Consider the following 26,543-nt stretch of genomic DNA (forward strand, 5'->3'; position numbering starts at 1 on the left):
TGACCTGTGCGCCAGCGTGCTCCAGCGTGCGCCAGTGTGCACGCGCACTTTCTCAGCGCACATCCCACATTTTTCGCGTGCACGGACTTCCATGAATTCATGTGCGATGTTTTCTGTGCGATAATCGCACTTGCACTGCGATTTTCGCTGTTTCTCTGCGAATCGCACGTTTTCGCACGCGTGCGCCATTTTTTCGGCGCACGTTGATTCCATGAATTGCCCTGTAGATGTAGCGGGATTGGGGTAAAAAGTAACATGAGAAGTAATGAGTCTTGAATATTGGCTTGAGGAGATATGCCGAGCAATTGAGATATCGTGAGGAGAATTCACGAGGGAGGATACGCCTTATATACCTGCGTTTTAAAGAATGGTCAGAAGAAACAGCACATAGAGTCTCATAGTAGACTTAAAAAACAGTCTTGGTTAAAGATAGTTTTAAAGAGGGCAGTTTACATTCTGCAGGAGTATTTTTGAAAAGGCAAGACAGGGCTTCATGAGAAGACTGTGAGAGATTTATGTGGCCGGCCAGTTTATGTTTGTTAACATTTTTTATTTATGTGTTGTTTTGTGTGTTATATGTGTGCACTGTATATTTGTTTATGGTTTAGGATTAAGAAAAATACATTTTTTATTGAGTCTGAGAAATTGGCATCAAGCCAGAAATTTGAGTAATCAATCATGGAGAAAAAACACGATAAATATGAGCTATGGATCAAAATGCATAGGCAGGGGTGCCTTGTTTTAAAATATGCCAAATGAGATATTTAGTGAGAAAAAGTAGGAAACGATTGAAAAAGTGGTTGACTTTGAACCCGTGTAAAAACTAAAATCCAGTGCATATGGGGTTAATTATTGTATTTGCCAAAAATAAACCAGCTGAACTGCCTAATTAACTTCATGCGATAAAAATTCACACTTTGTTTGTCAGAAATGAAGGACAAGGAAAGTATGCTTTGTGGAGAAAAACTGATTTGTGTTTTCCAAAAATGTGCAGGCACTTTGAAATCTCTGTAGCTGAATAACGCAAGGAGGCAGAAGGTTAATCTTTTATATTTATAGAGTCAACACCGTTAGGAAGTTAACATATTTTGAACAGTAGAAAACCACACTAGGTTTGTTAGAGACGACCAGCAGATAAGGCTTGACAAAATTGTGTTTTCCTTTGCAGCTAACTCCGTAGGCAGAGAGCTGTATTTCTGCCAAACATAGGCCTTCCGAGTTTAACAAATACAGATAAGGAGAACCGCAGCACAAGAGAAATGTGGAAACTAAAATATATTCTTTTGAAAGGAAGAAAAAATGCATAGTGTTTGCTTTAAGGGATTAAAAAGACAAGCTACGCAGTTAGATGAGATAGGCTATGTTCGCATCAAACAGTCTATTGAATGGAATGTGATTCAGACTGTGTGCGACACAGTGTTTAAGAATTACAGAAGCTGTTTTTGAATTATAAAAGGTTGACTAATTATGTGGTGAAATCATGATTGAAGTTTCAGGTTATTTAAACACTTTGTGCATGAACTGTGTTTCATTGTAAAGGCAGTGCTTTGGTCATGTTAAACTAGCTGGCAATTCATGTTTTTTGGTGGGTGCATTTTGAGAAATGCCCATAGGTCATTTGGTTTTATGTGTAACAAATAAGCTGTGCAAATAAGAAGAGAATGAGGCATGTATTCTTGTGAACAAAATAGGTTTTTATTTGTTGAGAATATATGTGAAAATGTAATTTTTTTATAGTTTAGACATAAGGGAAGCAGCAAGCTTTGAAGAAAGTGCCAGCAGGCTGTATTTACATGGGCAGGCATCCATGTAGATGCACTGACATGGGAGAGAATTTACACACACATACACACACACACGCACACCGGAGGCAAAAATGGAACACGAGAACAATGACAGTAATTATATTTTACCACAGTAATGTCAAAGACTGTCTGAAGTAGATAGGAAAGCGGTTTGGGAACACGTGGGGGTAACAGTGAGTTTGCAAGAAAAGAATGCGGCAGACATCAGCACATTCTGTGGTGGCTCGAAGAAAAGCTTGCGATGGTCAAAGCTGATCAAACAGAGAAAATATTCAGGAGTAATAGGGAAAGTTACACATCACAGACAAGTGAGTGCATTGCTGGCAGGCTTTGGAATCAACAGCTTGCACCAATGCAGACTAAAATAAAAATTAGAGGCTTGTTCTGTCTAAAGCATAAGAGCCGTGTCTAAGTACAGCTTGATTTAAAATAGAAATTAAAATGGGGAGAGTCACACAAGTTGGGGACAGGCTATGTCAGACTAGGAGAGAGCAATCTTCTGTGGTGAAGCGGAAGATACTGCATGTGGATCGTTGGGATGTTTTACAATGGAGAAGGAAGTTAGGTGGTTGGATTTAGACCTACCTAGATCTCGGGTGTCAGAATCACTGACATGGCCGAATCCAGCACCTAAAGGGCAGTCCCATGGTCAGAGGGGGGACTCTCCACCATATGTGAGCAGGCTAAGGTTGCTGCTAGGTAGAAGGTCGAGCAGACCAATTGTCCCTGCTATAGAGAGACAGACAATGTGAGATAAATGAGTTTGGGATTTCACAAGTTTTTTTTGTTAGAGAAGAGAGTAGCCAGGACATAATTTGTACCATTGACCCCAGGTGGGTAAGGATAATTTAAGGTGTAACATCCCGAGTCTAATGCTTGGTGCTGGGAAATGGATATGTGAACTAGGGAAAAATGACAGAAGAGGCACATTTGCTATAGAAGACATTAAAGGTCTTCTAGCCGCTATTCCTGGGGAAAGTGCTGATGACAGTTGGTCAAGGGATGGATATTTAAGTATTACCAGGTTGAGCACCGCTCATGATGGAGCACTGTTTAACAATTGTAGGGCGGCAGTCTGGAAAGTGCTTAGAGTGCTATATCTGGACACGTCAGATGTGGGGCCTATAATGATGCCAAGGGCTGTCAGAGCCCGTGCAGAAGCGGCTTAAGAGATTAGTGGGCCTAGAAGAGAAGCCATGGTCAGAGATTCAGCTGACCATTGTGCATTATTGCAGACAGTTGCAGGAGAAGAATCAACAGAAAGACAGATGATTCTAGTAAAGGTGCAAAGGTGAAAATAGTGCAGAAAAAAAATGTCAAAATATGACATGAAATGGGTGATGTTGACTAGTGGGGAAGGATTGGATTCACAGCAAACAGCAAGCATGCCGCAGGTGAATAACCAAAGGCAGTTTGATCAAAGTAATAATGGATTCATACCACAAGGTAGAGGCTTTCAGAATAATTAGGTACATTTTTAGAGTAACCAAGGTGGGTTTCAAAGCATGCAGAAGAATACTCAAAACATGTAGGAGGGGAAAATTAGGAGACCTCCTGTAGGTTGGACATGCAGTATGTCAGAGCACTATGTACGCATGTGTAGAAACCAAGGATTTGTGCAGAAATGGGCAATTCTCAAGAGGGGTGACAGCACGCCCCCTAGTGTATAGCTTACAAATAAGGAAAGGGTTTTTTGCCCAGGATCAGACATTATATCAGACATGAGCGCTGGGAGTGCCACAGGTACAGCAGATTAGGAAAGGTGCAAAATAGATTTACTGCAGAGGGCAAGTAAGTGAGCCCACATGCAGGCTCAGCAATATGCAAACACAGAATAAGTAGCGGCACACAGGAGTAAAAGGTGTTATTCTAAAAAGAAGAAATACTTTCACAAAAACAGAGGAATGCATGCATCCAGAGTAGGACAGCCTTATAGGGTGATTTGATGTATTCAGAATTGTTAGTGGCACTAGGCACTAAAGAGTGCAGAGAATTAACATGGCAAAGGGAGAACAATTTTTGTTCTAGTGGTAGACATTGGGATTGTATGTCTATGCAGCAAAGACAGGCAGGTGGTGATTGAATATTAGAACATTGAGGCTGTTTAATGAAGACTATAAATATTGTTTTTTGTCTAGTGAGGAATTAGTAGTCTCTGGAGGAGAGTGTGTTGTGACATATTTTTGTTACATTTGTAACAGGCACTTTCCAACATTTTGAGGAAAGAAGTGGATAATACAAGCCTAAACATGATGATGATGTTTAGATGATTAAGGATAAGCGTGTTTTGTTTTGGGAATGCACCATTTGAATATGGGTGCGTCCATAGTGGCATGTACAGGGCAAGAGCCCAATGAGACATTTCCGGTAGAAACCAGCGGTTTTTATTGTTATAATGAAAGCGCAGTATTGTAGCTAGCTCTGTGACCTAGTGGAAACGTGCTGAGAGTATTTGATGAATTTAGTCTCAGACCAAAGATATTTATAAACAGAGAGAGGGGCTGGGGACCCCCATAAAGATAGAAAGCAGCCATCATTTACAGGAGAATGACAACACTCAAAGGAAACAAGACGAAAAGGGTGAATCATGGAGGACAGTAATGTTTCTCATAAAAAGATCTAGGTTAATTAATGTCATGGATGTCGATATATCTAAATAGGGCTTAATGAAGTAAGAAGTGGTGTTTCTTTCGGAACATCATGCACTAAAAATTAAAGAAAAATAAACATTGTAGTATATATGGCAATAATATAGCAACATTCAGAATAATTTAAAGAAGATTTGGAAAACATGTCAAATCGTCACGTGGACTTTGAGCCTTTTTGGCAGGGGTTCAGAAAAATGAATTAAGGGAAGATAAAATTAATAATATATTTCAAACAAAATAAGAATAAAGAGCTCAGTTAAAAAGTAGACATTATTTGGAGGAAATAAATAAAGAATGACAGGAAAAATGAATGAAGAAATGATCGGATAAATTAAGGAAAGGACCTTAAAATCAAAGGAGAGCATAAAAAGAAGCAAGCATTCAGATTTTAAAAATAAACTGCATCAATGAGGACTAAAGGACAAAATTGCAAAAAAAAATTGCACAGTGCAATAAAAAAAGAATCAGGGGATTAAATGGAGAACCAGAAAGGGGTATGGTTGACCAACATTGGGTTAATCATACAAGAAAGCTGTGTATAGGGACAATTCAAGAGAACATACAAATGGTAAAGAAAATATCATTTTTTGAGTGTATGTAACAATGTTGATTTATGTTATAGACCTTTCTTGAACACATGAGGACTGTCTGCATGGCCTTAAAATAGGGGTAGAGACAGTATATTATGACACAGCAAAGTGTTAGTGAATAGGGAGAAAAGGAAAGAAAAAAGAGGTAAGTACTGGTTCACAACACAGGATGTGAACACACTGATGATCATTATTAAAAGTAAGAGGACCCAGGTGAGTAACAGAAAAAGAGGCAGATACTGACACAGTGTTTCAATTATGTAGCAATTTTTCCCAAGATTGGTGCAAATAGGTTTAAACAGAGTTGCATGTAGATGAAAGCATGGTCACCTCAAACAAACGCAGGACATAGAAGAAGCCAAATTAAAGGTGGGTAACCTTTTTTAATCTTTAATAGTTGGCAGGACGCCAACAAGGGTAGATTTTACACACATATAGAAAATGTTTAGAAAGGGCAAACGATGAGTGTCTGATGTTAAATTATGAAGGCAAACAGTATGAATTGGTGCCATAGTCTAGAAAAACAGGGGTAGACTACATTAGTGTAGTGGGGTAAGGAAGAGATAATGTGCAGCAAAATGTTTTATTTTGTCTCAAACAAGTTGAAAACAAAGCACAGAAGGAAAATACCATGATACAACATGATCGAAAGGAAGAAAAGTAAAGGTAAGGTGAAGCATTTATAGCATAGCTGATTTAGCACATGCAGCAAAGCAGAATGAAGTATTTACATCTGAGCTGAGAAAAAAATCAAGAACAGTTTCAAATAGTGCCCAGACCGAAAGAAAATGATTGAAATTTGTATGTGCACCAACTAGTCAGGGCATGTCTTTAAGTTAAATGGGCTGAAAAAAACCAGAAACAATTTTAGTAGATATTGTTTGTTAGCAGCACAGAGAAAAAGTTTAGGTCAGGAAGAAACTTGACCCACTTGCCAGTACCCAAATTACTTTTGTCTCTATTTCGATTCTCAACAGATAACAGGGATCCCTGTGAGTGATGTCCTCTTCTGTTACGGATGCGCCTACTAGGAGATGGAGAAGACAACAACATGCCCTTTTGATTGTTGTTACAATGTATTGTTTTAAGTTTCTCTACATCTAAAGAATGTCAATGTAGGGGAGAAATAAGTATGTCCTCTGAAGGGACATACAATTGTGCAATGAAAGAATAAGCCCATCAAAATAAGGGCAGAAAATAAGACAGGTGAATGTGTTTATTGCTTAAAAAACTAAAAGCAAATGAATATGTTTATTGTAAACAAATCAGTTCTTAGCAGGCTGACAACATACAGTAAAGTAAATGTGAAAAAATTAGGAGCCAGAGATGTTCAAAAAGTGTTGTTTAAATGAAGTTTTGTTTAGAAGGCTGGAGAATTTTGCCAAAACACTTAAGAGGGTTTTTAAGGGGTTGGGTTGAAAGGAAAAAGTGTGATGATAGAGACATACTTATTTTTTGAAGGAAACTCATTCAGTTTTATATTAAAGATGGACAACGAGGGACCTATGTGACTCAGAGAATTGGCAGCATCCGACCATATGACGAGAGAGAAGTCACAGAGGAACCCAAACACATGCCCAATTATAAATCATCCTCGTTCAAAGGTTTTCTGCACAAAACTCCCCCATCCTTGTGTTCCCTAGCTAAATGTACCCTCTTGTTGGCTTTTAAATGGAAATATGAACTGCGAGTGCTCTGTGGAAAAAAGAGACACTAAAATGCGACAGGATTCGCCTATTGAATTAAAGGGCCCAAGGACTTGCTGCAAGGCAGCCCAAAAAAGGACAAATTCAACAGGACACAAACGGTCCATGGATGCCAAACCGAGATGAGTCGGATATAGGATGTACCAGTGAAAAGAAAAAACTGAACATTGAAAAAATGGAAAAATGGCATGGGGAAGATAATGGGGGCAAGAAAAATATCTTGGGGTGGGAGTGACAGAAAGAATGTGGAGTATATATAACATGTGAATACTGTTTGTTGAAGAACGGGCTGGTGGGTTACCTCAAGGAGTGACTGTCTCTTAATCTCATAGTGGCTGAAACATTATCTGAGGTATATAGTTAGTTTAAAGTAAATTGGGTAATGGAGGTGGGGCTTAGATAAAAGTAAATAAAAGTAGTTTTTAGGGACACATACATGTTTAGGCTAGGAGAGTATAATTCTGACATTGTAGAAATGCTTTAAGATACCTCTCAGGTTGAATTAAATTGTCTTATAGAAAAGGGTGATTAGGGCAGAGATGTGTAGGTACATTGAAAATTGAGGAGGGTGGACATGGGTTTAGTGATATGTATTGAGTAAATGACTCAATACAATTCAGAGGCGGAGTGTACAGGAACTGGTTGTACCCCCCTCAAACTGAATATAGTGGCGATAGACCCCCTCCACCTCAAACCGAATGTTGATAGTTTATCAGGTTGATCAATGACTTTCAATGTTGCAGAATTATAGTGCTTTGCAGAAAAACGCTTTGAATGACAATCTATTTTATGGGGTCAGAAAGTCTAGAAATGTCTTGTGCAATAGAAAGGATGCTAAGTAGTACTTGCTTATCATACATTACTGAAGAACTAGATTTGAATCTGATCAGGTACCAAGTTTTAAGTAAAAATTGGGTTGATCAGGCATTTCATAAGTGATCAGCCATCGTGGGGTGGGACAAAGTCAGGTAAACTCTGAGATAATGCTGGATATACAAATAGTGGATTTCTGTAAAACCATGCTGAAATGATGAAATAATTACCTCATGGTAGTTCAGTGAGAGTTCAGTAGTCAAGGACATGGTGTCTAGATTTCTCAGCTCTAATCTTGAAAGTGACGAGCTGTGGGAGTGAGGTAGCAGTCAAGAGAAGATAGTAAATGTTGCATGCAGCTGGTTCAATTAGCAGAGGGCACAGCTGATGGCCATATTTGGGCATCTGTGACAGGAAGGCACAATGCTGTTGCTAAAATTATCTCAGGATTGACATCAGTAGTGTTCCCATTTTAAAGGTCAGGTACATCACACACAATTTTAATCAGTTACAGACGTAGGTATGACATGGGAGCTTTGTGAAGTGACTGTTCAGTCAACCAACCCTAGAAGGGGAAGGGGCTTGTCTTGGAGTGTCTGAACCTATCAGAGTGCACTGCATCATACATAGGGAGCTGAGCGACCAAGAAGAGTATATAAGGAGGGAAATGTTAAGACTTTGAAGACAGCTCCAGAGATTTGTTTGATGCTGTATGATGTGTCCTGCCTGCTGGAAGAAAATACACTTGATTTCTTGAAAATCCTGCATCATTTTCCTGATGTGCTTCAGAGTCCCTTTCCTGATGCCAGGATGCCAGAACCCACAGCAGGTGTTGGGACCTTCTGTACATTACCAAAGCAACTCAGAATGGTTCACAATGGTAGAGTTGGAACGCTACACTTTGAAACATATTCATATTACACCAGGAGATCCCCAGCTTCAGAAAGCAGTACACCCTGAAGCAATTTGTAACTGGAAATGCACTCAAAATCTAAATTGCACACCCATTAGTGTTACAGGATCCCAGGAAAGGCCTGAAAATATTTACCTCCTGGAAACGTGCCCTCAACTGAAGCTTAAACGTCTGAATAACACACAAGAAACTCTTGGCATATACAAGTGTGGATAAACAGTGGAAAGCATGTCCTAATCATTAGCACTACACATTAATTTTCAGCAATTCCACCAAACTCCCTGTGGTGTCATATGGATCACAATAATGTGGATTAACACCACCATCCTGTCACTTGTAATTGGGCAAGTTGTGCCCGATTACAAATGGCTGTAATGGTAAAAGAGGTCAGTGGTAAATCCACAGGAATTACTGCCAAACTAGTAATGGGACACTATGTTCTTATAAGCTTTAGCCAAAAGCAATCATACCTTTTAAACCTTCAACAGTGCATATTTCTAGACACATTTCCCATCAAATTCACTGTGTGTTTTCAATTATGACAGTTTTACAAAACTGGAAGTGATATGCCAACATGCATTCATATAAGAATGCTTCTCAGTTCCTGTTCATATGTTAGTCCACTGCTTCTCAGACCAAACTAAGAATAGAACTAACTCTTATTGGTACTGGACATCGTTATTGACCCACTCTCAGCAAATCAGAATGTTTAGAGTGCAGTCAATAACTACTGGTATTGACTGCATTCTGAAAATGTTGTCTTCAGAAGCAGGCAGGGAAGCAGCAAAGCAATTAAAAATTCCAGGCAAGTTTTTGTTTCAACAAGGCAATTCCTCTCTGCGAGGACCTTTTTTTTTGCTGCAACATACTATTTAACACAAGAAAGATACAACTTTGGAAATTGTTTTTACTTTCTGAAAGAGAAACCTTTTACTTTTACATGACACCTAATGCATGCTTAAACTTGTTCCATTTCAACAAAGTTGCAAATGAAATGCTTAATTTATGAAGACAACCATGTAATTTAAATACTGCAAAATAAATCCACGTTGCATTTATTAACTCAGTATGCCTTCTTACTTTATTCACTTTCAAAGCACCATTTTTAACTCAACCACAAATACTCCAAATCATGTATTAATACTATCACCATGTGCTGAATTAACTTTGGTGGTGGGCCATTATCTGACGATAACAAACCCTCCCTTGGTCTATAAGGTTATAATAATGCATTAAACTGTGTCAATTTGTTGCAAGTGCCTAATGGACCTAATTACAAATCTTGCTTTCCTGTATTTTTAGACTAGCCCGGGATATTGGCTAAATTAGTCATTGAAAATATGTCAAATATTGTATACTTCAGAATGTCCACAGGTCTAAAACATGGAGGCACATCATCTTAACGGATGAAAGATATTTCAAGGAAGCATGCTCCTTTCAAACTGTTCGATTTACAGCCATGCCAGAACCTACATTTTTATTCCTTCGCCTTTCCCAAGCAAGATTAATTTACCAAAATTCATTTTGAAGAATGCAAGATGGAAGTTTGAAAAATAAATGTCAGGATGAAACTAGAAACACTACTCAACATGCATGACAGAGGTACTCCTCCACACTTCCATATGTCTGCCTCCGAAAATATGTTCCAAGTATTCTAATAGGAACGGCAAATTCAGCAATACTAACATGGTAAATCTAAATGTCACAACCAATGTATGTGATAATGGCACAGGCATTTTAGCTTTAATATGATATAAGGAAGTATTATGTTTTTAATGCAATTATACAGATGATCACATTTTAATACATTTCTTATATTTTCCTCTGTCTTTATGTAAATAGTGTTAAAAGTTTTCAAACTATTAAACACTATAAAAATATAATAAATATAATAATTGAACATTTATGATAGAAACTAGCACACATTACTGGCACAATTAAACTCAGATGTTTACAATCTGAAGCTGCACATGTGTGATGTAATGCTTATTGAAGAGGGATGGGGAAGATCGCCCCCTCCTTCCCCTCCTATAACATACATGACACGGAAGAAGGCCACGAGATACTGAGAAAGCCCATATTATTTTGGACCCATTCCTAGTGCTCCAATGATGGATAAGTATGTTGACAGGTACCCCCTCAGCCAGCCCTATAGGCCAGGATTGGTACAAGTCTACCACAGAGTAGACAAGGAGCCCCAGACTGCAACCAAAGAGACCTCGATTGACAGTATTCACTAAAGCGACGAGAAGCCATGTTGCTAACGTCGATAGAGACACCACAATTTAGCAGCGTTAGACATGAAGCACATGTGCCATCTGCACATCAGGAAATGAACACACACTCTAATACCTGAAGAACACGAGCATCCAGTTCTATAGTTAGAGGACAAACACATATACATGGTGTCCGGTCAAAAGATTGCATGCAAAAGGATCGAATGCAATAGGGTTCAGTCAATAGGACCTAAAACAAAAGGGTCACTTTTTTTTTAAATGTATTTTTTTTTGGGGTTCCCGTATAGTAAAAAAAAAAGTGATTTTTACAGCAAAAACAGGGGTTTCGACCCTTTTGTTTTCGGTCCTTTTGATTCGACCCTATTGTATTTAGATCCTTTTGATTCGATCCTTTGACCTACAACCCATATATACTGTCATTGCTTATATTATTTTGTTACTAGCTAAATGTAGCAACGCAGAAACCGCAAGAAGCAAGACATCTTGAGTAAATCTTGCAGATGCTTGCATGCGAATAACCTTATGGAACTGCAGGAGCACCTATGGGACCTGACAGAGCCAAGTGTGAGTAACCTATGAAGAATTTAGCATAGTATGAATATTTTAGGAACCACATTATGGTTTAGGAAAATTACAGCAGGCCACGAGCCTCAAAGCAAGCTCTGTGCTGAGTTGAATTCAGGCTCGACAAGAGCAAACGTGTGAGACAGGACCTGCTGCCAAGGCCACCAGATATTGATGACATTCCATTCCCTGAATGGCAGTAACACCAACTGCAGTACATGCGAATAATCCTCCATAATTCAGAGCTACACAGCTCCAAATCATGGTCTTTGAACACGTGACCCGGCGACTCAAAGAATAGACAGCAACCAGCTCTGGGAAAGGAAGCCGATCTCATGCTGCAAGACAGAAGCTTGCAACAAAGATGTTACAATGTGAGACAAGTATTGCATGAGATGAAGGAGCACTCTCATAGTCTAAGGTGATACACACAAGTTACAATGCAGACAAATAGTCATTCTTGTTACCTTGAGAAGGTACACTAAGAGCTGCAACCCTTTGCGGATCCCAGGCTTGGGGAGGTCAGCTCTAGCCAATCACAGTTCAGGCTCATAGGGGTCGGTAGCAATGGGCAAGAACCAATGGTAAGACCCTCACACTGCAACTTTGTTATAGATAGTGATTTGGGGATGGACCGGGCCAGCCACCTGACCTGTGAGAGGCAGTAGATTAACATGTATAGTGTGCACTATAGGTGGACTATTACTCAGTACCCAATCCAGTATAGGTTTTCTGGAGAGGGGCTTAAATTGTGACGTCAAAATGATATAACTTTAGGTCAAAACTGGCCTGTGAGCCAGGAGATGTTTAGGGGTCCATGGTTTTAATCTATCCTTATACTGATCCCTACTGGTTTTTGTTGTAATGAACCACAGTTTGAACTTGCCTTTGGACTGAGTCTTACTTTCCTTTTGGGGGAACTGCTATGGCATACCTGGGAGTTTATCCCAACATTATGCTGTTCCGATCATCTGAGAGACACAACCCAAATGTCAATAGAGGGGTAATTGCCACCTCAATATCAATCAGTCTGGTCCAAGTAAACACCGGAAAGATTCTCAAATAAACCCGGTCTGTACCAAAGGAAAACTCACAAGAAGATTGACAAAAGAGAAGATCCATGCCAAAGTCTGTAAATTCAAGCTATCCTCCTCAATTAAAAGGTATTTTTCAGGGGCAGCAGTCTCAGCTTGGAATGCTTTGCCTTTTGACCTCTGTTTGATTACTAGCTATTTGCCTGGCTATGGCAATCTGTTTTTTAAAAAAAAGTGTTATTAGTTAATCCTTCTTATTTTGAAATGTTGTGACATTTTGTAAAGATTTTATTTTTTGTGGGTTTTTGTGTGTTCATTATTTTTTGTATATTTTTAATCTGTAAAGTCCTCTGATGCACTTGTGCCTAGATAGCGCTATAAAAGAATGTTAAATAAATAAATGAATAACTAAGATGAGCACAAGATCCAAACAACAACCCTTTCATCGGGAAAAAACTCCATGTCAGTGGGCCCATGACACTCTTATCCACATTCTGCTCTTGTGACCATTAACTGTAACCTCTACCACCTGCACATCAGTGGAGATCAGGGACCATGGACATGTTTTTTAGTAGTGGATAGCATGAACCACATGTACAAATTGGGTGAAATTACGAGTTTTGCGGTAAAAATTGGTCTTTACCGGCATGGCGTTAATAACATGTCCGAGTAGCAGCCATGTCGTAAACATCGCCAGATTATGAGAGTGCGTGCACGTGCTTACCGCTATGCCGGTAAGGTCCGCACCGCCGTGCCGGTAATGACCCAAATTCCCCCTTAGCGGCATTACGTAAAGTGCTCACACCTCTTCCGCTTTCCACAAATAGCAGGCCCGCTATTAACGGGCCCGGCAATACTGGAAGTGGAAGTAACGTTGTTGCGCCAGAACGGGAAATGCAACGGCGGCCATCTTGAAAAACACAATCCATTGAAATCCTTGATACACAGGACGTGCATAAATACACCAGCAGCTACAACTCCTTCCCCCACATCAGCACCATGCCCAAGGCCCTTAAAAAAGGCACAGTGCGCCAGCGTAAGAAGCAATTTACTGAGGAGGAGCTGAACTTGCTTGCTGATACCCTGGCTGAGAATGGGGATGTTGTTTTTGCGGCCGACTTCAGGCGACCTGTCCAGCTTAAGAAGAGGGAAATCTGGGAGCAAGTGGCACAAAAGGTCAGTGCAGTTGTTACCACCCCTGCACCGTCAAGGATGTCAAGAAGCGCTGGGACAACCTGCGCCTATGTATCCGCAATATCCTGTCTGTGAACCGGAGCCAGGGCCTGGCAACAGGTGGTGGACCCAACGCCCCAACGAAGCTGACACTCTTGGAAGAAACCTGCACCAGCAACATAGGGATGGAGACCATTGAGGGAGTGGGAGAAATGGAGTGGGGAGCGCTGTCATCGGCAGATGGAGGTGAGTCTCCACACAAACCACTGTAATGTAAAGCATAATGATGGTCCGCCAATGTGACACTGAAATGAGCCAATGCATGGGGCATCACAAACACACACATGTACACATCCCTGCCTATATGCTGTCCCCAGCACCATCACATCCACATTCATGCAGCATCTCAAAGCCATACCTGACACACACCCTACATGCATGCAAACGGCATGTGTCACACTGAACGCATTCCACAACAGTAAGGCATGTCACACATCATACACCATCTCATACAAGTGTGAACCAGACGTATGCCTGTATGATTCCCCATTTAGCAAGCAACCTGTACGTCACAACTCCAATACCGAATACCCTCAAATGTGTAGAACTGCAACAATACCAATGTATGCATGATGCATGTAGAACCGTCACTCATGCCGTCCCTCTCTCGGTCCCCCACAGGCTCAGATTCTGACAGCAAGGGCCAGGACTCTGCAGTGCAGGCCAGGACTCCCAAGAAGAAGGCCAGGGGCATGGAAGATGGCAACAGGCCTTCTACGTCAAAAGGCCCAGGCAAGGCACATCTGCCACAGAAGGCAAAGGCACCACAGGATGCAAAGGCAGTGGGGCGGCAAAGGGACACTGCCACAGCAACAGTGCCCACACCAGCACCCCAGAGTGACAACGAGATACAGAGCCAAGGCCAGGTGTGTGTCCCTGTGGAGGACATGTCATCAGACCTACATGGCACACCCAGCCCCCGGCCAACACCCCAGCTCAGCCCATTCAGCACCCCCAATAGCAGCACACAGGAGCAGTCTGGAGTGGAGGCAGGGCCAGAGAGCTGGAGCCCCACAGAGGACCCACTGAATTGGGACCCTTGCCACATGCAGCAACCACCTCCACAGGTGTCCGGGATGGGGAGCAGCGAATGGCACCGATGGAGCAGTGCCAGGATGAGCTGACAAGGCTAGTCAGACGGTATGTATCTGATGGTGCCCTGACAAGGCAGGAGGGCCGGGACAACACAACGGCCATGAAAGTGGCCATTGAGGCGAGCAAAACTCACATCAGCGAGGAATTGTCGGCAGTACGGCAGGTCCTTAGCCGAATTGTGGATGCCTTGGAGGCACAGTGTCTTGCACCGAGACTGGAGCAAGCGGGCACGGGCTCCTCTTCAAGCTTTACACAGACCAGCCCCCTGCGCAGGTCTGCGCGCACCTTGCGCGCTCAGACATGCCGCCACCAGAGGCGGGAATAGGCCAAGAGTAGCAGGGGCAGCCTAAATATGGCAATTGATGCAGACTCCTGCAGCATTTGATTGCACACCATGTGTGGGGTAGTTGTGGGGGGAGGGGGAGGAGGAGAGGGTGTGTGGGGGAGTTGTGGGGGAAGGGGACAAGGGTGTGTGGGGGAGTTATGGGGAGAGGGGGGAGAGGGTGTGTGGGGTGGAGGGTCAGAGAATTGTGTACATACTTCTTGTTGAATACGCCCGTTGTGTACCGGAAAATCACATGACTGGACATTGGTTATTGTGTATGTGTGATTTATTGGTTTACAGTGCACAGTGCCCATGTACCCCCACACCCAGTGCCCTGACTCCCACCTCCATGGCATCCTCCTCATCCATGTATCTTAGAAATATTGGTCTATCACAGACTGGCGCACAGCACGTCCCTCCTGTGCATTGCCACCTGGATGATGTGCAACCCCATCTTCTTCCTCATCTTCATCCCCACCTGGTGGTTGCTGTTCAATGTCAGGGGGCAGAGGCACGTTCTGCCGGATGCACCTTGCGCGCTCAGACATGCCGCCACCAGAGGCGGGAATAGGCCAAGAGTAGCAGGGGCAGCCTAAGTATGGCAATTGATGCAGACTCCTGCAGCATTTGATTGCACACCATGTGTGGGGTAGTTGTGGGGGCAGGGGGAGGAGGAGAGGGTGTGTGGGGGAGTTGTGGGGGAAGGGGACGAGGGTGTGTGGGGGAGTTATGGGGAGAGGGGGGAGAGGGTGTGTGGGGTGGAGGGTCAGAGAATTTTGTACATACTTCTTGTTGAATACGCCCGTTGTGTACCGGAAAATCACATGACTGGACATTGGTTATTGTGTATGTGTGATTTATTGGTTTACAGTGCACAGTGTCCATGTACCCCCACACCCAGTGCCCTGACTCCCACCTCTATGGAGTGTGCATTGCCACCTGGATGATGTGCAACCCCATCTTCTTCATCATCTTCATCCCCACCTGGTGGTTGCTGTTCAATGTCAGGGGGCAGAGGCATGTTCCGTCGGATGCACATGTTGTGCAGCATGGCACATGCCATGATGATCTTGGCCACCTTCTCATGCCAGTGCAGGAGTGCCCCACCCGACCTGCTGAGGCAGCGAAACCGTGCCTTCAACAGGCCAAAGGTCTGCTCGAACACCACACAGGTACGGGTACGTGCACGATTGTAGTCCTCTTCATGCCTGTTCTGCGGGTTCCGGACAGGGGTCAGGAGCTGCAGCTTCAAGGGATAGCCAGCATCACCTGCATGGGTGCAAAATAAGGTATGTGTAAGTCATTTCCTGGAATGACACCTGTATTTATCACTCACATGCCTGCATATATTTGTTGTTCACATGCACATGTACCTGGATGTATGCACACATTTTTAACTTGCAACAATGTGTGCTATCCCATGGTCTACAGGTCTGGGTTGCATCGTCCAGATGATGCAGGGTGTCCACTTCCCTGATCATGTTCATGCACTGTGGTTGCCTAACACAGTAATTGCAATCATCTATGTGGTGTGTACTGAATTGTATGCATTGATCCTGGCACCGTTGCTACTAGTCTCATCATGATCTGCCATTCACTGCTTGATATTCACATGATGGCATGGTGCGCTTCTGTGGTGGTGGGCCAGTGACAATCCGTGTATTCCCTTGGTGTGAATTGTTTGTGCACACTCATGGATGCATGTCCGGTGTTGTGCTGTTCTGCGGTCATTTTAGTTGTGCATAATCACAGCATGTTTCTGCATTGTGTTGCTGAGGGTACGGTCTGATGATGTGCAGTGTATGCGTTGAGGGATGTGGTCTGGTTACAAGTCTGGAATTGTGCAGCTTACGTCTTTCATATGGGTTTCCAGCGTCATGTTCAGTTTGGAATGCTTTGGGGCACAGTGTATTGTAGTATGGGCATTGTCCAGTCACCCCCCCAATCTCACCTTGGTGGAGTATGCATCTTCCGCCCCCCATTACACTACCATGTGACTGTCATGCAATTTACGGAGCAGCCAGGCACGTCATCCAGCATGTCGCTCCACGTAGCATGGTATCATGGAGTTCCGCAGGACCATTGAATCATGGGTTGATCCAGGATATCGGGCACAACAATGTGTGATGATATTGATGGAGTCACATACCATCTGCACATTGATGGAGTGGTATAGCTTACGATTGCGGTACACCACCTCCATGGTATGTGGAACCACCAATTCCACATGGGTGCATTTGAGGGCACTGATGAAAGTTGGCATGCCTGCCAGTGCATAGAAGGCAGTTTTGGTGTTGGAGATCTCCTGGGCAGTCCATGGTAGGGATATGTGGTCGCTTGAGTGCTTCAGGAGGGCATTGAGCACTTGGTTCAGCGTGCTTGAAAATAATGGTTGTGATATGCTATGCATCTGCCCCACTGTGTGCTGGTAGGTGCCTGTGACCAGGAAGTGGAGCACAGACACCACCTTCAGTAGAGGGGGGATGGCGGTGCAGATGTCAATCAGGCTGACGATGTTGTTGTGTATCATGTCCAATATGGTGGTGATTGTGTCCCGGTCCAGGCGGTACAGGGTGTGGATCTGCACAGGAGTTAAGTTGAAGGGACTGGCTCTGATACGAGGGAATGGTGGCTGCCAGCTTGGTAACACTGGCTGCACTGGTGGAACTTGCTTGGCCTGTCTCACCCTCCTTCTCCTCCTGCATCTCCTCTGTTGTGCCTGTTGTAGTTGTTGCTCATGGCGTAGCTGTGCAAGCATGTCCTCCAGGCCCAGTCTCGCAACTGCAAGTGGGATCATTTTGGTTTGCGATGGGGTGTGGTGTGTGAGTGTGCTCCTTTTGTTCTGGGCCAGATTCCATTGCCTCCACCTGTGCTGATTGTGTGCACCTGTGGCAGTTGGGAACACAGCAGATTGCTGTTTGCTGGTGGTTTGTGATGCCGGTGATGCCAGCATCCCTGTATCCCTTATTACCACCTTCATGATGCTGGTATTTGCATGTCCGCATGACTTGTGATGTCCTCCTGTTACCGCCATCCCGGTATTGCCGGACCGAAGGTCTGCGTGTCCGCGCGCATGCCGGTACGGGGGAGCACGGTATCAGCAGTGGCGCTAATACCAGGTTGTTGAGTTGTAATTGCCCAGAGCGGGATGCGGTGCCGGTAATCCCTAACCGGCATCTTTTTGCAATTACTTCCAACCACGTAATGACCCCCATTGATATGTTATTTAGAAAAATACGATGTATATTAAAAATGTGTTCAATGAGTTAATTGCTTCATGAAAACAACGGCGGTGTAGATTTAAGAAAATGTTGTATCAAACAAAATAGAAAAATACAAAAGTCAAACTATGTGTGAGTTTGTATACAACACTCACATACATTCTCTGTCCTGCAGTTAAGACATGCATACTGAGTGTAACCACTTTTTTTTAACACTTCTATTCTAACAAACATTCAAGGAAGCAGAATGTAACAGCTCAGCCACTAATATTTTCCTGTCAATTCTAGAGTCATCAAAAACCCAATCATTATGGCTGTTGAGATGATTACCTAGTATATATGACTAAATAAGGCTGGAAGCATCGCCACCCAGCCATGCAACATACAGGTCTCTATATTCCTTTTTTCCTTGGAACTCAACAGTATCCAGTAATGCTGCCTGAACCTACCCCCTGGATTCAGGTGGATGGGGTTCTGTTCAGCCAGCCAAACAGAATCACTGTATCTCCCAGCCAGATTCAGTGTTCCCTATGAGGTTCTGGAGCCATGTAAATGGACCAGCTCACTTTCACTTACTGTTTGTGGATGTTTAGGTTGTAAGAGAAGGGGTATTAAACACATAAGAGGATTCAGAGACAGTAGCCCTGTGCTAAGAATATTCAGACAGACATAATAATATATGTCAGGAGGATTATTCACTGCACATGTTCACTTGAATACAAATGGTCTCACATTTATTTAATTAAATTCAATATACAAAACCTTTGAAAAATACACTAATCACAAGAAAAAATATATAAATATATCATCACCTTATTCATAACGACATACCTACCACATATAATTCATCACGTCACACCATATATTTTTTAATCAATACACTCAGTATTAACAGTGCAACAATACTTAGTCCTCAAACTGTACAATACGTTACGTTGAAGAGGGGCAGCGCTTACATACGCATGGGTGCAGCAGATGGGTTGGGCTGCTCACGGAATAAAACACGATGTAGGTGGTGTTGCAGGAGTCGAGGGACCGAACGTCAGGTGACAGACACAGGATGTTTCCTTGCTATGTCTCAAGAGGTGAAAGAGGCAGAAGCATATATAACTCTGCCTGATCCTGCAGATGGAACAAGGCATAGATAGGAATCTTTTGTCAAGGTTTATGTCTGACAGGGTGCACCAATACACCAGGCCAGGATAGGGCCCACCTCATCGTGGTCCAGGGTGCATTTGGCCTGCTTGAAAGGAATTCTGAAAAGCAGCAAGAAGGTACTGTGATATGCCACACATGTAAGTCACCAGTAGTGGGATACACCAAAGAAAGGTTGCTCCTTGGAGACCAAGACAAAATACAAACTCATGAATGTAAATACATGGTCTTGCTAGTCATAATGCACATATGTCAGCTTCCAGGGATCTCTCTTCCAAAGCACCCTCGACTAGTGGGGACATCTGTGAGGGAACATTTTCATAGGGGGACACCTGCCCATTGTAGGTCCCTGGCCACAAGCACAACTGGTCCTTAGTCTCCCCCAAACTTCCCATCATCCCCAAAAACCTTTATTCTTCAGGCATACTGCACAAATGCACAAGTGGCCTTCTTCACTACCCACACCACAGCCACAAATGCAATATGTTGTTTGTTCTGGTTGCCCGGTGAGAGTGCTGTTATTTGGACAGGCATGGCATATGTCACAATGCATCATACTGGCATTCACTGCCTGTACTGCATATGCATATCCGTCAGGCAGAAATGATGCCAACAGCAGAACAGAATGCATTGATGACACACATGCTCTAGAGCAACTTAACCTCTTCCGGTAACTGATGAGACATTAGGCAAGAGGGAAATGTGGAACGATTGCCCTAAGAGTCTAAGCAAGAGGGATAGTGCACCATTACTGCAGGAATGGAACTCCAGTTGTGTGAAAGGGCCACCATGAGTTGAAAAGGGAGTGAAACGATGAGAAAAATGATTAAGGAGTTTATTGGAATCAAAAGGGATAATCCAGAAACGAATCAGATTAATGGACCAAATGTAAGCCTTTTATAATAGATGGTTTCCATTGTTGTACTCGCCACACTGTCATAACATCTTTTGGTGGAAATAAAGAAACAAAGAAGGAATAGTAATGAAGGTGAATTAAGGCCCAAAAAATTCTTTATTATTTCAATTTTGGTTATTTGTATGCTGCAGAATTCGACTGACTTTGGCACAAGAGAATAAAAAACAAGTGGACAAAATATGTACTTCACAACAGTTTTTTAAAGTGTAAAGTTCAAAAAAAGTTGAAAAAGTGCACCCCCTAGACTGGGGGAGACATAAAGAGAGGGATGTATACAGTGCATAAGAAGCCTTCACCTCCTCTTGGGAGGATAGCTCAGGGGCAACGTGCTTCCCTTGGAAGCAAGACAACACCGAGGAATCCCCGGGTCCGCGCTTAGAAACCTCTTGGTATTAAGGGCGTTATAAAAAACCTATCATATCATTATCAATGAGGATAAAGGAAAAATTCCCAATGGATTCACAATCTAACACAATATGTAGATGAAATCCAATGCAACAACTGTTTTCAATGCATAACAGCCATAAATAATTATTTTGTCATTATGCTAAATTCTGTCCTAAATTGCAGAAAAAAGAATCTACTAGGTGAGACAATTTAAGGTTGAGCTGGTTGTTTTCAAAAGTTGGATGTCTTGGGCTATAAGGAATTGGGGGTAACAACTTCCCTTTCTTCCTAGTTTCAACCAATTCCCAAACGTGTGCTGGGATAGTTTAAGCAGGACATGCTTACTATATCTGTGGAGAGCAAACAGATAATAGCTGCTGGAGGATTATGTGATGTGCTCACAGGAAGAATATTATCCAGGTCAATCTATGAATGGATGGATAGAACATGAGAGGCACGCTTACTTGAGTTGAGTGGACATGTGCAGTTTGTTCATGGCCTCAATCTCTGATCGCAGAAATAAACCTAGAAGCCAAAAAACCACAGAACCCCCTTAGTCGATACTCCTGGCTAAGAGGTCCAACAGCACCTGAATGTGTATCCAACATTTTAAAATAGGTAAGAAATAGGAAATACTCGCAATGTGTAAGGATCACAGTGATCATATCTGGATAGAGGATCCCATAAGGACAGAAGCAAATGACTGCAGGGAAAGGACAAGGATTGACTGTAAAAACCCTATGGACAGTGTAGGGAAGCCACAAATAAATTCCAAGTGAGTTGTGCAGTGCACACAATGGAGGTTCATTCCATTTTACCTCTGGAAAATGGAAAGGTGTAACGTTCTGTGACTCCACGTGTGGAGGTGCTGCTCCAGGACGACCAGCGTGACCCTCAAAAATCTTTTGATGACACAAATCCATGGAATTATAGTTAACCTGCCCTTACTGTGCACATTTTCATATTTTAAGTAATCCACAGGACCCAAAACATTTTGTGGAATGGGCCCCTTGCTTTACTCAATGTGCTGTCATGGATGAAAGAAAAAAAACAGCACACATTCTTCAAATCACTACAGAATTCAATGTCACTATTACCTGTCCTTAATAAAGAAGAATCCAAAAATTAAAGAAACTGAAGAGCATAGGACGTCAAATACCAAAAGAAATATGCCAGTAAGACTGCTTGGGCATCATACTTGATTCGTTCTGTGAATGTACCTATTTTTTGATTGTTGATGTCTTGCTGATGGTGTGTTTTCTAAATTAAAAATATGTTTGCACGAGAAAGCTGCAATAGATTATGATAACACACCACAAAACATGATTGCAGTTGGAGCTCACATGTTTCCTGTTGCCATCATTACACATAGTAGCCACACAATCCTCATATTTGCAGCTGTTGCTTTACATGGAGTGCTTTATATGGAGTACTGGAGATGTTCTGGGTGTATACTACTGTGTGCCCTATTGGAAGGTGGAGGTCCGCAGTTTGGAAAATGCAGGAGCAAGACTAGGAAAAGAACAGAAGTAGCATCTAAAGATGGTCATTTACTTCACCACTGCCATCAGTCATGAAAGATATGGTAAAACAGCAGCAACATTTTTCAGTGTGACAGGATGGACCGGAGATGTTATGGTGACTAGTTAATGATGTGATAGGTGCATTAGACGTTTTCTGGATTTATCCCAGTCATTTGCCTAGTGCCACAGCATATGGAATAGCAAAGATGCTGCAACAAAATTATTCATAGACTTACTCTGGGAACAGAAAGCAGGTGGTGAGATGCTGTCACTCTTTGTCCTATAGTATAAAGAACTTCCACACTTTGCACTTTCTTGCTGGAGCAAGAAGACATGCTTGTTTGTGCTCTTTGGTCCGCAAAGGTGCTGTTGGGAGTATGTGATGTGGCTTATATACACACAGATATTTCGCACCTTCAGACCTGATAGGTTATCTTTGAAAAATCAGAAGCAAAGGTCCAAGTGTAGCTTTGTCCTTCCTGCTTCGTTTTGTAATTGTCATTGTCCAGCTATTCCTCTTTTTCACTGGTTTCCCAAAACATATGTTGCGGCCTAGATTCAGATAGGTAGCATTCTTTAGCCCAGACATCATTAAAATGTTTATCGTCCAACTCATCATTAATGGACATGAAAAGTGGTGGGGCAAACTAGGAACATCCGACATTCTGCATCGCTTCTCTTGATTCTCATAGAGTGACAGAAGATACAATCTTTAACTCCTCTCATCCTTCCTCCCCAACCTTCTGGCTTTAAAAATGGTCACTTCTCGGCAACAACGAATCAATGGCATATTGTGGGCTTGTTGCAGCCACGGAATGCACCCCCTTGCCTAGAAAGAATGTTTGTTATTTACACCTTCACAAGCAACACGTATATGGTCTGGCAATAAAAACATGGCACACTGATTTACAGAAATTAAACACAATCGTATCCCATAATAAGAATAATAGAACCTTTTCTCTGCCAAAAATATGTTCTATGGTCACAAAAATATGACACACTCACAGGAAATGAAAGCACTCTTTGCCAAACAAGAATTGTAATATGTGTTATTCCGAACTGTGCAGTTTGCAAGTATTTGATATTGCCACAAAAAGATGACACAATGCTTTAGCTCCACTGAATATAATCTCATACTGTCCAGAAAGAATTATACACTTTTTTCTCTGCAACCAGTATTTTCCTTAGCCACAAAACGTGACAAGATCAATTACAGACACTGATTGTTGGGGGCCCGCCTCGGGTCTACGGGGCGGCCTCAGGTGGCGTCGGGTCCTATGACACCGGACCCTGGATCTGCGGTCAGGCAGAAAATGAGGGCAGGGATCACCCCGCTATGGCTGGATCACCGGCCCCGGTAGTCTCAGCTGGGTGCACCCAGCAGAAGGGAGGTCGCTGTGGTGTGGGGGCACCCAGGGCACACGGCAGCCTAGGCCACGGACACGTGGCAAGGCCCCCCCCACAAAGACACAGACACAAGTTGCCGCTTCCTGGGGCTCTGCTGCAATGCCCTCGCTGTGCCAGCAGAGAGCCTTTTATTAGGGAGCGTCATGACACCGTTATGACGCTCACGTCAACGAACCACTAGACCACCACACAACATCCCTCCTTTATTATAAACAAACAAAACCAAACCCCACTGCAAACAAAACTCTCTAGTGGGTTACACGTGATGCATTCTAGTCTCGGCATCCATCATGCCCCTACATCATCACAGCAAACATTGGGTGCATTCTAGTCCGAGCACCTCTTAATGGCTACTAAAAACATAACCATTTAGCACTGCAAACAAACAGGTGTGTTCTAGTCCGCACACCACGGTGCCCGACGACGGGCTGCCGGAGTTCAGAATATTCCAGGATCAAACTGGCCACTGGCGCTGCTGCAGGATAGGAAGAATGCATTTTCTTCATCTTCCTCCTCTCCGGCATCGTAGCATGTTCCCCTGGGACCTTCTGCCACCTGGACAGGCCACCACTCTGGGGGTCTTTCTCCCCTTTAACTCACTCCCTTCCGACGTTGCCGCCATGCTGGCTGGAGTTGGGGCGAGACACACCCGGGCGAAGTGATCCGCTTTCCCGCACCTTCCACAGATGTGTCCTTTCGCCGGGCAGTCCTGCGGGTGTGGAAGATCCCAACCGCACTGGTGACACATGGCCTCATTGGGGTCTCTCCTTGGCCAGTCCCCCTTCCTCATCGGCTTTCCTCCTTGCCACCTGCCGACAGCAGCCACCTCCTCAAGCTTGACCCGCTGCATGGGGGCCTCCAGCTTTAGGTGATGTCTGGACGAGTCCATGACCGAGGCCCGCACCGCCGGCAGTTCCTGGGCCTGGCCGAGATCTAGTATGCGATCGAGGGTCAGCGTCGGGTCCCTCACGACCTGCTTTCGTAGCTTCGAGGAGCTGCAGCCGTAGATGATCTGCGCTCTGATTTCGTCTCCCTCGAAGTTTCCCAGATCGCAGGACAGTGCAATGCCACGCAACTTGCTGTGGAACGCATCAAGGCTCTACCCTTCTTCCTGCCTGGCACACCGCATTCTGAACCGTTCGTAGTCCCTGTTGACCATGAGTTGAAAAATCTCATTCAGGGCTGCGATGGCAGCACTGTATGACTGATCTCTGGGTGTTAGTGTCTTGAACAGCCTCTGAACAGCCAGCCCGGCTGAGTACAGGAGTGTTGGGCGCTTGGCTGAGTCCTTAATCTCCACTGCATCGAAGTACAACTCCAGGTTCTCCACCCAGGCCACCCACCGGGCTCCCAGACTTGCAGGCGCACCCAGGACATCGAAATGGGATATTGGTGCCAGCTGACACCAACATGTCCCCTCGTCGTCCGACATGCTGACTGCTGATGGAGATGCTGGATGCAGTCACCAGTGATGAGGGGTGCCCGCAGCTGCTGGGCTTCAGGTAGCTTGACTCCTTGTGGGGAGGTCCCTTTTGAGGCGTCCACCTACTGCCATGGCGGCTGCTCCCTTGGGTGTGTATGGGAGCCAAGGTTTCAAATATGGGCCCCTCTCCACTGTACCACTCCCTGGACTGTGCCTCAGCGGCGTCACGCACAGAGACCCCCCCCGGGCGCACGAGCACTCCGTGTGGAGCCGCTACCCTCGGGCTCGGTGCACATGTGGCCTGCAGAAGGGTTGGCGCTTTGTTACCTCGCCCCTCCACTTGGTTGCCTGGCCAGCCTCAGGGTCCACGTGTGACAGAGACCCAACAAGGACTACTTTCTTCTTCTTTTCCTTGCATCAGGCTACTGCTCAGTGAGGAGGGCTATCACCCGTTTTCGGGCCTGTTTGATACCCAAACATTTGAAAAACCTCGATGATGTTGTTTTATTTTTTTTTCCTTGTTCTCTGGGCCCGGACACTGATGGGCCTTCCCTTTCTTTCCGCTCGTGCGGGCAAGCTGGAACATTGGCCTCGACTTCCTTCCTTTGTCTGGGCCACGCCGTGATGAGGACCCGCCCCTTTTTCTTGTGCAGGGCTGCGGCTCTCCCTCCCCACGTGTCTCCAGCCACGTGGATGCCGCCCGACTCGAATGAGGCCGCCTGGGTGCGCGTCTGGCACCGTCACATGCGCCCCTCCTTCTCGCACCGTGAGGAAAAGAAAACCAGTTTGTGGCTTTTCTTTCGTTTTTTTTTTTAAAATGCAACCGTTTTCACCCGTGGCAGCCCGGGTGCTCAGCGGGTGTTCTCCCCGCTCTGATGGACCGCGCCGCCGCAGGCCAGAGCTCCAGGCCCCGCCTCCTTCCTTTGTTCTTGAGGGCCGTTCTGTGCTTCAGTCACACGGCCGCTGTCTGCCGCCGTGTGTGCGGATCCTTTTATCCACCCGCCGCGAACACCAGCCGGCGGGCACTACTTCCTCGTCACCAGTGTTGGGGGCCCGCCTTGGGTCTCCGGGACGGGCCTCAGGTGGCGTTGGGTCCTCCGACACCAGACCCTGGATCTGCGGTCACGCAGAAAATGAGGGCAGGGATCACCCCGCTATGGCCGGATCACCGGCCTCGGTAGTCTCAGCTGGGTGCACCCAGCAGAAGGAAGGCCGCTTGGCGTGGGGGCACCCAGGGCACACGGCGGCCTAGGCCACGGACACGTGGCAAGGCCCCCGCCCCCAGAAAGACACAGACACGAGTTGCTGCTTCCTGGGGCTCTGCTGCACTGCCCTCGCTGTGCCAGCAGAGCCCCTTTTATTAAGGGGGTCAACGAACCACTAGACCACCACACAACACTGATTACACCCTCTTGCACTGAATGCATGTGTTATTCACAACTTCGGAAGCAGCCCATATTTGATTTGGCCATTAACACATTGCTATAGCTATCAAATGCAGTCGATGGCTACCACCAAATAACTGTGTGATGTTTTTTCCTGACACTA

The sequence above is a fragment of the Ambystoma mexicanum genome, chromosome 1q (genome assembly GCF_040938575.1).
Source record: "Ambystoma mexicanum isolate Mex_15411 chromosome 1q, UKY_AmexF1_1, whole genome shotgun sequence".
Lineage (NCBI taxonomy): Eukaryota > Metazoa > Chordata > Amphibia > Caudata > Ambystomatidae > Ambystoma > Ambystoma mexicanum.